We start from the raw sequence: 12,790 nt of genomic DNA, 5'->3' as shown, positions 1-12,790 counted from the left end.
TTACGTGGACTCTTTTGATGCTATTATTTGTGTCGAGAAAAGCTGCAGCTAAACTTCATGCATCAAACTAATCATTACTTTGCTAGATTGATTGTGGTGAGTGCTGTTGTCATCATTGACTTAATGGTCAGTTTGCTACCGGCCTGTGTGAAGGTCAGTCTGAGCGAGAGCTCTCATTGGCTCCTGGCCACCATCTCTGCTCTGTGATTGGCAGACATCTGAGACTGACCAGCAGACATGGCCTCTGACAGGATGCCAGCGAACCTCTGAGGCTGGCTCCGCCCACCGAGCCCCCGCCTCACGTGTTTGTCAAAGTCACCCGTTAATTGCAACGATTGTCCAGCAGACTGGAAGAACCCTGCCACTTTCTCTCTTGCTTTTTCTTTCGGTCTCTGAGTGCCGCCTGCATGCCTTTGCATTTCTCATGTGCTATTTTCAGTGCTCTCCTCAATTGCCTTGTGCACTACAATGCTGATCACTTTCCTTTTTGATTTTACAGCAGGGTCCTGGCTTTGTTTATCTCAGTCACTTTGAGCTGTTAGGAGGACGCTCCTCCATTCGCTCGCTGTCTGGATGCCCTTGCTCTTTGACTTTGTTTTTTTGCTTTAATCGTGCCTGGTGTGTACGAATGTTGTGCTTCAAAGAGCGATAGGAGCTCTATGTTGTCATTCAGGTGTAGTCAGTCAGCAGTTGTTCCTGCCTCACTAGATTCTTCTCTGTGCATGCAAAAGTGCTGCACACAGGAGGGGGAGGCTGAACGCTCTATGCTCTCTCCGTGTATCAGTGGCAGCACGTTGGTGGGGTAATCTGGTTAAATCAGAGGCATAATGGCTGATAAAAGGTGTGCGGTTTTTATAGTGCAGGGATCTAACAACGGCACCGGGCGGCCCGAGCAGCCCCTGCTGTTTTTCTCTCTCATTCACATCACACATCACATCATACACACCCACAGAAGGAGCAGAGAAGAAAGAAAGAGAGAGAGGAAAAGGCATAGAGAAAGCAAGGGATCACAGGAAAAAGAATAAGGTACCAATTCTAGTAAGTGCAGGTAAGCGTTTGGGAATGCACATGCTTGACAAGAAGTACAAAATCAAAGAACAATTTTTATTTAACAGAATGCACCATGTTCACTCTTCCAAGCCCCTTTGCATGATGCGCTTATGAATTTCACATTGGCTGAATTTTGCCATTACAACAAAGTCATGGATATGCTAGCGGGTGTCAGCGAGGGGCACGTATAGAGCTGTCCTCTAGTGGCTAGTGGAATCTAAATTGTTAAAAGCGCTATATAAATGAAGCTGGGAAGGATAGCGTGTGGAACTTAAGGGAATCTGAACCACTGGCGTGTTTATGACCCCAGTGAATCTCAGTAGTGATGGCACAACCAACAATCTACCACTTGTTTCTCCAAAAACGATCAGCACCAATGGCTTTATGGCCCTACTCCTGATAAGACAGTATGTACGCACAGCAGTCCCATGGTGAAAAAGGGGAAATGCCACTGGTTCCCACACCAAGGGACAGTTTGCCTTTGGGATTAGGGTGATGTCCTCTGTCATGTGGGAAAAAGGAGAGTGAAAAGTGAGAAAGTGCAAGCAAACAACCTCCCCCCTCCTTTCCCCCATATATCAGCTGTTTCTTCTGCTTTCCTAATCATTGCCTTTAACTAGCTTTCATAGTCTGATTGAGCACCTTGTCTCTGGGCAGATAATACTCATAAAGCTGGTATATAAAGTGTCACTGTTATGTTTGCTCTTCTGTTTGCTCTGGGATTTAACTACTGGTGAAGTACTTCTCTTATCCCCCCCACCCATGACCATGTGAACTCTGGGAGATGGATGGCTCAAGTGCTACTGACATCTTTTTCTTCATCTATCTACTGTTCTCTGATATAAGAGTTTGGTTCAATGTGGTAAGGTTGCATCTCTTTTTGTTGTAAAGACTCGTCATCCTCTTAAAGGTTTTTATATTTGATTTTTTGTGCCTCTAGTGGTACCAAACAAAGGTCCAGCTGACCCCACTGGACTATTCCTTCATTTTTAAAAAGTGTTACCGTTTAAGGTGTTTGGGGTCTGATTAAAACTATGTATATATTTTATACAAATGAATAAAAAATACAAATAAATCCAGTATAAATCAGATAATTTCTACATTTAAATAAAGGTCTGTTCCTAGAGCACAAACACACAAACACACACACACACACACACACACACACACACACACACACACACACACACACACACACACACACACACACACACACACACACACACACACACACACACACACACACACACACACACACACACACACACATGCGGGTGTCTGGGCCATTGTTTAGATTTTGGCAAATAAAATCAGACATAAATTGGTGCTGTTGATTGGTTTTGTATTATACTGGTTTTATTTACTTTTTAAAATTCATCTTTTGTTCTAAAAAAATAAATCATTTGTGATAAATAATTTTCTGAAATAAATAGTATGTGATTTCAGTCATGTATTTTAGTGGTGACTTGTAAATTTATGTATAATAATAATTTTGTAAACAAATTTATGTAAAAAAAACTTTGACAAAAATACAGATTTTTTATGTATATTCACAAAATATATATCATAAAGTTGTGAGGAGAAGTATCAAGAAAAATGAAGTGAAAATGAAATGAGTCCCTTTGGACCTCTACTGGATATATGTGGCCTTTGCACTTTCTTTCTTCAACTATAATTCCTAAAGTTTTTCCACAAACCTGCAGATGGCAGTATTCTATCCCTAACACATAGAGCAATGTCCCAAAACAATTTAGATTTAATTAAGATCATCATTTAAATGATTTTTTCATTAAAAAAAATCATGAGCCAATTTATGGTGTAGTTTAGTAACTGTGCAGTAAATAGGTAAAAAACTACCAAATATCCACAAAAACACAGCATAAATGTTTAGTGATATATATATATATATATATATATATATATATATATATATATATATATATATATATATATACAATGATATATAGTTTGCCATATACAAAATTGATATTTCCTTATGCAATCACTCCGTTGGGGTCTATCTGACCCGAAGCACCAAATTATAAACCCTACTTGAGCACTGATTAAGGGTTACGCAACCCAACATCGTCTGAACCAATGGTGTGGGGCAGAACTACTTGTTTAATCAAGAAATGGAAGAAAGGGGAGCCTTTGAAAGCCATCATTATTTTTGCAATTCTCTTTGGTACCACTAGTAGTGCAGAAATTCCACACTTCGCCATTAAGGGTGTTTTGCCCTAGGGAGAAGGAGTTTCGGTTTGGAGTCATTTGCTATGTGATGTTCAGTTTAAGTGGGAAGCAGACGTAAATTTAGATCAAATGCTATAATTGTGGTGTGTTGATGATGTAGACACTTTTCATCTGTCTCCATGTGTACAGGAAGTCCTTCTAAACCAACCCTCTTTTACTTGCCAAAACCAGATTTTTGGTGTTTGCTGAATATTCCCTTCACAGCCACTCACTGTCATTATCGCTCATCTTCTTGTACATTCTCAAAACTTGAAATTGAAAGTTCTCTTTTCTGATGTTCTGGTCAGCAACATTACTGAAAGATCAGATCAACTGTAGAGTTATTGGTCATCAGTAGAATACTGATAATTGATAACTGAAATAGCTAGTAGAAAAGTGCTCTTTTTCGGATATCTGCTTCATTCATAGTTGATTCGTCAGATGCAGGGTCACTGTTGAGAGGGGTCATGTTTTTTTGGGGTTTTTTTTGCACAATTTCTGTTCCTTTTCCTGATCTGCTCCTAATGGCTGGGAAACCCCATGGCTCCATTCAAAAAATCCCCACGGAACAATACAAATCCCCACAGATGTCATCTGATCTGTGCTGTAGAGGTGCATGTGAATTTGGAAAATCAGCGCAGCTCATCACTGACGTGTCACAATGCATTAGGTCTGCTTTAGAAGCATTACTCAGCACGGCCCGGGAGGAGCAGTGCAAACCCACTGAGTGTCTATCAGATATGCTGTATCCAAGTTTTTAGGAAAGAGCTGATATCACCCAATGAGATATGCTATCACCGTTTGGTTCGCCTGATAAAGAGGGCAGGAAGGCCAGAGCAGGGAGGCAAAAAGGAAGGGAGGGATGGAGGGGAGTTTGAGGAACAGTGAGTGACAGTAAACAAACAGGCTTTAACTCTTTGTTCATTAATCAGATGCTCTTGTGTGGCTGTGTCACATGCACTCGCCTTAGTTTATTTAGGCCTTTGATAAAGAGATTAGCAATCTCTTTTTGGGTTATCCTCTGCCAAAAAGACGTCTCTTGTTGACGATTCTCTTTACAATATCCCCACTGACCTGTAGGAGCTAGTCAACCACGATGAGCGCCTGATATTTTGTTTCCCAATAAATTTAGATTAAAAATATAAATCTTTTTGTAGCCATTGCAGGAAAAAACATTATCCCAGTTGGATAATCCTCCTGTGATCTGTAGGGATGTACATTCTTTCTCTAAGCAGGAGGCCAGTCTTTTTATTAGCGGTATCACTGTGGGTTTGAGTCCAGCTTAAAGCCACAAACAGTATTGTGCTAATTTTAGCCTCCAAAGAGGATGAGGATGAGTAGCCTGCTGCTAGTTTGCCATATGCTGTCCTACCGATAATACTGCATGAGGAATATTTTCCTGCCGATAGTGACTGGGACTGTGCATGGTAGGTCCTGGGACTGTTACAAAGACTTGTGCGCTGTCCAGAAGAGATATGACGAGGTGATGCTTGGTAGCAGGTCAAAATGTTCTCTCTGATAGACCAAACTCTACTCTCTGATTGTTCGTTTTTTCTTCCATATGTCTTTCTCCTCATATGCATTGACATTTTCCAGAGGCTTTTTGGTATGTCCATTGCTGTTTGCCATGTTAATTTACCCATATGAATAACACTGTATTTTCCACCACTTGACACCAAATAATTAAATTTTGATACGTCAGAACTTCAATCGCAAAGAACTTTAATGCATGAAGCCCAACAAAGAACGAAGGAATTTTCCAAGCCTTTTTGGAGACACCCCAGAAAGTCAATTTCATGCGAGCAAACACCACCAAAGCTCCATATATGGGGACTTTGGCTTCCCTTGCACTGTGTGCTAAAGCTATTTGACCTTTGTATTTGTCACCAGAGACTTCTCACAGAGAGGGATTATTTGGTGGGGTGCTGGAGTTTTGCAATGGCGGTGAACGAAGGTGTGTGCAGATGGAGGCCGGTGCAAAAAGCACCAGGGGGAGGGCTGTGTTAACAACGGGCCGAAAGCTTGACCCAGGACTGACCCTTACTAAACAATCCTCTCCCAGAACCTAGCCCTGGTCTTTTGACATGGATACCTGCTGAAGGGATTTAGGGGTAAAGATAAAGACCTCCTCAAGCGTTTCTTTTTTTAAGATTTAAGGAGGGAGAGAGAGATAACAAACAAACAAAAGTTGTATGCTTTTAGAGGGTGTGTATGTGTATGGAGAGAGGGTGTGTTTGCTTAATGTGTGCTTGAGAGAGTGAATGCATGTGTGTGCGAGCATGCGTGCACTTTTTTTCTTCTTTTTTTTTTTTTGTGCAAGCCGTAACCCGATCACCAGCAATGCCCTGGGAGCCCGACTGAGTCAAAGAATGGCAGGAACCAGAAAGATTCCCAGCTTGATAACCTAAAAAATGTCCCAAAATTTCCTCAGAGCTGTCCCTGCTCTTTGTGAATATATGTGTAAGTGCGTGTGTGTTTGTGGTCTCACAGCCGAGCTGTAATGGTATCGCCCATGTCCAGCCGCCCCTGATCTGTTGCAGTCAGGAAGCAGACGTTCAGCCCAACTCTGTTTCCGTCACTTCCAGCCCTGAGCCTTATCTCCCTAGTTCACCATAAGCTGATCGAACTACAATTCCCCCACATTCCCTCTGCTCCACTTCCTGTGCCCTCAGCATGTCTGACAGGGGTGAATTTTAGGCCTTCGTTAGACTGCAGTAAATATAGGCATAACGGATCTGTCACTTTGAATGAAGGGCAGCTTATTAAAGAAATGTCTCCTGATGTTACAGTTCATCCTCGAATGACTTAATTTTTCCTATGTCTTTATTCTTCATCATTTTTCACAACCAAGGGTCAAGGGTTGGCTGTCAGCATGTCTGTCTCCATTGAGTTTCTTAACATTTTTGTGGAATCAATGACACCATTCAAACATTTTGTGGCAATATTAAAAAAAGAGAGAAATGTATACTTTTTATTCATCAAGGATACATTTAATTACAAAATATTATATTTAATAAATGCTTAATTCAAATAATCCCTTAAGAAAGTATCACCATTTAAAAAAAAAAAAAATGTTATGCAGCACAACTGTTTTTACCATTGATAATAATAATAATAATAATAATAATAATAATAATAATTGCATCACAGGAATAAAGTACATTTGAAAATATATTAAATTAGAACACAGTTCTTTTAATTTATAATAATATTTTGCAATATTACTGTTTTTACTGTGTTTTTGATCAAATAATTGCAGTCTTCGCGAGTAAAAGAGACGTCTTTCAAAAACATAAACAAATGTAATGTGTTCAATATATATATATATATATATATATATATATATATATATATATATATATATATATATATATATATATATATCAACACATAAATCTGTAAGTCACCAGGAAAAGTCTGGGAAGTGTTTTCTTGTAGTTAGCCAATCTGATTTCAGCATTAATTATTAATCCCAAGGAATATGTATGTTGCCTATATATCCAATCAAGCTATCTAAGCAGATGGAATTGAGCTGAATGAGAGTGCTAGCTGTTAACTTTCTCCAGCATATATAGACTCTTTAGGTGAAACGGGGGTCTTCTGCAGTATGTGCAGACATAATGGATCTGAATGAAAAGCAGCTTATCATTGATAGAAAAGCTATTTGAGGTTACATTTCATCCTTTGGATGACTTTTTCCCAGCACCATGTTTTCAGTAATAACAGTGCCCGGGTTTTCTTTATAAGCAGGGATCATTGTGTAATTCTGCCATACAATTCACTCTCCATGTTAACTACATTTAAAAAACGCAGTGGAGACCAAGCATGCTTTTATTAGAAGTGAAATACCCTCACATTATCTACTGTACTACAGCCCAATGGATGGCGATACGCTGTAGTTGGGGGAAATCCCAGTGCTTTAGAGCACTTATCTCAGCCTGTGTCATTTAGATAGCTGCCATGTGGAAAATTATCTGCCAGAAGACAATAATGAAGACCGACGCAGTTAACCACACGTCTCTGGTTGCGTTTCGCTCATTACTAAAATATTTTTAAAAAAACACAAAGGAACAATACAAAACCTTTTATCTCCAGGCCTCTGTCTGTTACAGATATTGAAAAGTTGCTGTTCTCAATTGAGTCAGAGGATGAATGTCATGTCTTTATTTGGCTGTGTGTGTGTATTGTTTTAGGTTCACCTAGAGTAGATGATGAGAGGTTTAAAAGCGCTCAGATGAGTTGAATCCCAGGCAGATTGCTGCAGTAGTGCTGTTGTTGCGACCAGCAAAGGCTCTTAGCTTTTGTTGCGAGCCATGTTTCTTTTTTTAAAAAACACTTTCCTCTCAGCCATCCGGTCTGCCTGGATATCGAACAAAGCTGGCCCTGGAGAAGGTGTCAAAAGCTGTCTGAGAGAGAGAGCGAGAGAGAGAGAGAGAGAGAGAGAGAGAGAGAGAGAGAGAGAGAGGGGGGGGGGGGGGGTAGAGCGTGTATACTCTGTGTGTGTGCGTGTGTGTGTGTGTGTGTGTTGCCTCAGTGGAATCAGAGGACTCTTAAAGTGTTCCCGTTTGAACCTCACCAGCCTGCCTTTTCTGCCCGCCTTATATCTTCAGATTAAAAAAAATTACAAAGGAGAAAAATCAATAGTTACACAGTAAAAGTGCTCGACATGAAAGGGTAAACTCAGGGCCCTACACTTTCATTTGACCGTTTTCCCCCCTCGACACACGGACCGGAGGAAGAATGAAAAGAGGAGGAGGGGAGGGAAAGGGAGAGAGTGAGAGAGTGAGAGAGACCTCAGTTTAATGCTGTATTTGTGCCCCTGGGCCTCAGTACGCTTTCCAATGTGTCGGGGGCTTCAGTGGAAGTGACCCCTACACAGACATGGACGAAAAAGAGCCGTAACATTTGCAATGACATTTTTGCCATCACCTGTGGGTATGTCAGCGGCCTGATCCCGGAGACCTGGGAATATGCATGAAGAGCTCTCATCTAGGACTCACGCGGGCGACTCCGTTTAATTAGAGGCATTATAACACTGAATATGAGGCACATTATGCATATATACTCTCTCTGTTAGCCCCGCTGCGAGGCGATGACAGAGACGCACGACGTACGGCTGAAAGACTTGTAATTACAATATTTTCCCCCCTCGAATTATGAATTACAGATCTGTCACTGTCATCATATGTGTAATAAAGGGGGGGCAGTGTCATTATTTAAGATGCCTGCAGTTATTTAAATCGGTCATTATTTACTGTCATTATTTCAAATGAATCCCGGGTAATTACAGATTGTAATTATGACTCTCCGCAGATTAGTATTTACAGTGCTATTTTTTTCTTCATAATTATAAATCTAAAAAGTAGTTGAGCATTAATACACACATATGCACAGCTATGCATATCACATGACACAAGTGATCAATTCTCAAAGAGCCAAACATAGTCAACATAACTAAAGATCTGCCACATTGCCGCCATGTCGCATCTCATTAAACCCTCTATTTTCCTTTTTATGTATCCCTCCAAGTCAGAAACTAGAGGAGCTAAGGCCATTTTGCTGGAAGAGCAAGTGATTGCAGTCAGCAGACCGCTACTAATGTTTGTATGTATTTTAGGAACAGAAAATGTATGGTGGGGCAAGCGTGCACGGCAAGCTCCCTGCTAATCTGAGTGTCTCTTGTTGGGAATCATACCGCAGGAATTCCTGCATGTTCAGAATTTTTTTGAGGTGGGAGGCGCTTGTGACCCATGCAAAGGGAACCCCCGCTGCCTGGTCCATTCTAACCATGTGAATGGCCTGAATACAATGAACCCGGCTTTATCTTTTCTTCCCCGACCCTCCCCTCTTCCCATTTGCCCACTCTCTTTATATGCGACTCTCTGTATGTGTGCGTGTGTGTGTGTGTGTGTGTGTGTGTGTGTGTGTGTGTGTGTGTGTGTGTGTGTGTGTGTGTGTGTGTGTGTGTGTTAGAAGGAAGAGTGTGTGAACGTGTGTGAATGTGTGCATAGTGAAAAGAAGGCGGATGGCAGGCCCTTAAGGCTGAGGTTTTGCAGGACCAGGAAAGCCGTGGTACAGTCATATGAGAGTGTGTTTGAATATTAAGGGAGAGTGAGAGAGCAGCACAGGTCACCTGACTCCCTCCGCAGGGAGAGGCCAGAGGTGCTCTAGAAATCATCCATGGACCAAATGTGGTGTAAAGCAAAAGCCAATCTGTTTCCACAGCTTGGCCCTATCCATCAGACCATGGCCAATAAAATGTAGTCAAAACACTTCTTAAAATTGGGCAAGCAGCTATACAGCATGAGCAATGACAGCCTGACTTATCCAAGTGTTGAAAATATTAAAATTAAACCCTGATGAAAAACTGCATACATTGTGATTAAGATTCTGTTATCCCCAATGGCCTTGTTATGGGTGACATGTCTAAATTTCAATCATAAATGGAAAAATAACGTATTGCTAATAACTAAGCTTTATTGCTTAGATAAACAGATAGCCCCACCCTCAAACTCACACCATTGGTTGATCCAATGCTATTATCATGTCAGAAATTTAAACTAGCTTTACCAGCAAGTTCTGTTCTCTGGACAGAGCCATCATCTAGACCTAGCCAAACCAACAACTAACCATCCTGACTGGTCTTTACAGCAGAGGTGGCAGGTCTCCATCTCAAAAAATGTAGCATCAAGTCATCTTTTTTGTTGCATGTAAATGAACGCTTGACATTGTGCTTGCGGGATTGGAAGTGCCACTCTGCTAATTTGTAAAGCAGCAGAAAAATGGCTGACACTTTGGAGTTGTGTACACACACGGCAAGGGGAACAGGTAGTGCCCTTTTTGAGTAATCGGATCATAACAGATTAGCCTACATCTCTGTGATAATGTCAGAAAGCGCCTTTAGTAAGTTAAAGAGAGTGGTGGAGATAGAGAGAGAGAGAGAGAGAGAGAGAGAGAGAGAGACAGAGAGAGAGAGAGAGAGAGAGAGAGAGAGAGAGGTGGCTGAAAAGATAGAGAGAGCAGGAGACAGGTATTGAGATGGAGCAGATGAGCCAATCAGAAGAGCTGGCTGACAAAGGCATGTTGGGAAGCTAACCTGATTTTAGCAGCAGCCAGGCATCTAGAGCGTCACATGCTGATCTCATGCACGGATGTGTGTGTGTGCGCGTACGAGGGGGTCATAAAAAATTCTCTCCCTGGTTAGCCGCGGGGCATCCTCCTCAGCCTCTGGCCTGCTCCAGTCACTGGCCTGCTCTCTAATTGCTGCATAGACTCCACCACACATGGCCAGATGAGATGACATTTTCTTCTCTGTCAGTGGCGGACTGGACCGCGCGTCCCCCCTCCCTGTAGTAGTTGCTAAGACGCTGTCATAACCCATTAGCAGTTGGCCAAAGTTCGCCCGTGGCATTTCCTCATGGCATCAGCGAAAAGGCGCATAAATCTGCCAGTGGAGCCTGCTGCTGGACTAATGAGGCTGTGAGCTTGTTTATGGACTAGCATCATTTTTATGATTATTTCCACCTTTTCAGTCTCGCCGCCATCATTCGTCTTTATTTGGCGCGGGTAGAGTACAGAAGCTCGGCAACGGCCTGACATTTTGAAATGAAAGTGCCGTATTGACACTGCCACATGCCTAAGCCGACACACCAGTGCTAAAATAGATGCAAAATTAGCCCTAGTCGAATAAGTTGAGCCAGTATAAAATTGCACCGAAGATAAAAATAACAATAAAATTGACAGCTATAAGCATGTTGAAATAGGTCTCCTGAACGTACATCTCTGTTACAGCCCTAGAACAGAGTCAGGGAAGTGATGCCTTTTTAGCCAATCAGCCTTTTTGTGAGCTGTTTTGCATGTTTGATTTTTCTGACATAATTTTGGAGGACAAAATAGATAAAATCTCTTACAACACAAAAAAAACCACAGTCACACTATGCCATATTTTTTTTGCATGTAACTGAACAGTTACTGTGTTGACTAGCAATGAGATGAGTATTTGACAGAAACGTGCTGTATAGACACTGCCATGTGCTTACACTGACACTGCCATGCTAAAAAAGAGGTGAAATTAGTACCAGACTCGACTAAGTTAAATCGGTATCAAATTTCGTCAAAAATGGAAATCCCAATAAAATTGACAGCTTTCGTTTCCCTCCCCCTCGTTTACCTTGAAGGTGCAGGCCTTAAGAGGTTAGTTTTTAAGGAAAATATTGGGGAAGAGAGGTTAAATAGTTCAAAATGGCTAGAAGAGCCGGAAGACCAAAGCTCAAGAGAGCACACACACAACAGAGTTACCTTAGACATCACTCAAACGGCCCCTGCCCTTTTTCACTCTTTCGTCGTACCCCCCTTCCCTCTTCCTCCGTCTGACCTGATATCCAGTGTTTGCTTCTGTTTTGCTAACTCGCATGGGACAAGCCTTGGGTTTATTATTTTAGGCTTTGCTGAACACGAACTAGTCTTTACACCGGATTTGAAGCATTTGCTTCTAATGAAAATGGTGTCTTAGATTACAAACCAGCGGTGCCACTGCCTCTCCAGATGGGAGCTGGGAAGTTCTATTTGCCTAAACACAGTCGGAAGACAAACTGCTCTCTGAGCCAGGGCTGTTTTTGGCATCAGGTAATGATGTAATCGAAACTCGCCTTTGACAGCTTTTAGTTTTGATTTTTTTTTTTTTTTGTCTCTGTGTTGGGGGAGAGCGATTTAACTCTGGTCAGTTTCTTAGTAAGTGACAGACTGAGGGAAAGTGCCCTTGTGTAAAAGGCAAAGCCATTGTATCTACATAAGTCTTCACTTAAAAAGTCTCAGCCTTTTCTGGGGCTTCTCTCCTAGGTGGAGAGGGCTGGCGGAGTGTTTTATATGGAATGTAGAAAGCCTTCGCTCTCCTAATGGCGTATATAATTCAGGTGCCCGCAAGGCATGCTTTCAGGAATTCTTTTGCCTGAGGTAATGGGGAGCAAAGACTCTTTTAGACCCTTGATTATTCTATTGATGCATGGAGCTGAGAAAAAAATTATCTCCAACCGGATTACTGCAGACATTTCCATTAATTATCAATGATACAGGTGCCTTATATCGCTGACTGAAAGCTACAGCGAGAGAAAGAGTTAAACCACCATAATCTCTCTTTACGAATAGCGCTGGGGCTTTTGGAAGTGCTTTATATGTAATCAATAAGTTACTCTCTTCGTTCCTGTACCTCCGTTATTGAAATGCTTGCAACGTGCTGTTGTTTGCCTCGTTCGTGTTTCTTTTATGGTGTATTATTTGAATTGTGGGTTCATGATAACAATTATCAGAAGTCTTCTCAGTGGCGGGTTCGGGCTCTCATTGAGGAAGAATGCGTACGATAATTGGGGGATCTGAATAAAATCAGTGTACACAAGCAAACTGGCAATGTGAGGCTGAAAAGGCGACGTAAGCCATCTCCTCTGCTCTGGTATGTCGAACTGCCCATTATAAAGCCTTATCGAGCACCCACAGGTTGCTGCAAGCACCCATGCAG

General features: G+C 41.7%; 1 protein-coding gene across 5 annotated transcripts in view; it reads left to right on the top strand.

Annotated features, from left to right (window-relative positions):
* The window catches only part of meis1b (Meis homeobox 1 b), a 64,451-nt gene that overhangs the window by 17,486 nt on the left and 34,175 nt on the right, over window positions 1–12,790 (top strand). The window lies entirely within an intron of this gene.

The sequence above is a fragment of the Siphateles boraxobius genome, unplaced genomic scaffold (genome assembly GCF_051911475.1).
Source record: "Siphateles boraxobius isolate OS27281-9 unplaced genomic scaffold, OSU_SipBor_1 104, whole genome shotgun sequence".
In the NCBI taxonomy this organism is placed as follows: domain Eukaryota; kingdom Metazoa; phylum Chordata; class Actinopteri; order Cypriniformes; family Leuciscidae; genus Siphateles; species Siphateles boraxobius.
The sequence above is the reverse complement of the archived record's forward strand: the minus strand, read 5'-3'. Positions and strand labels throughout refer to the sequence as shown.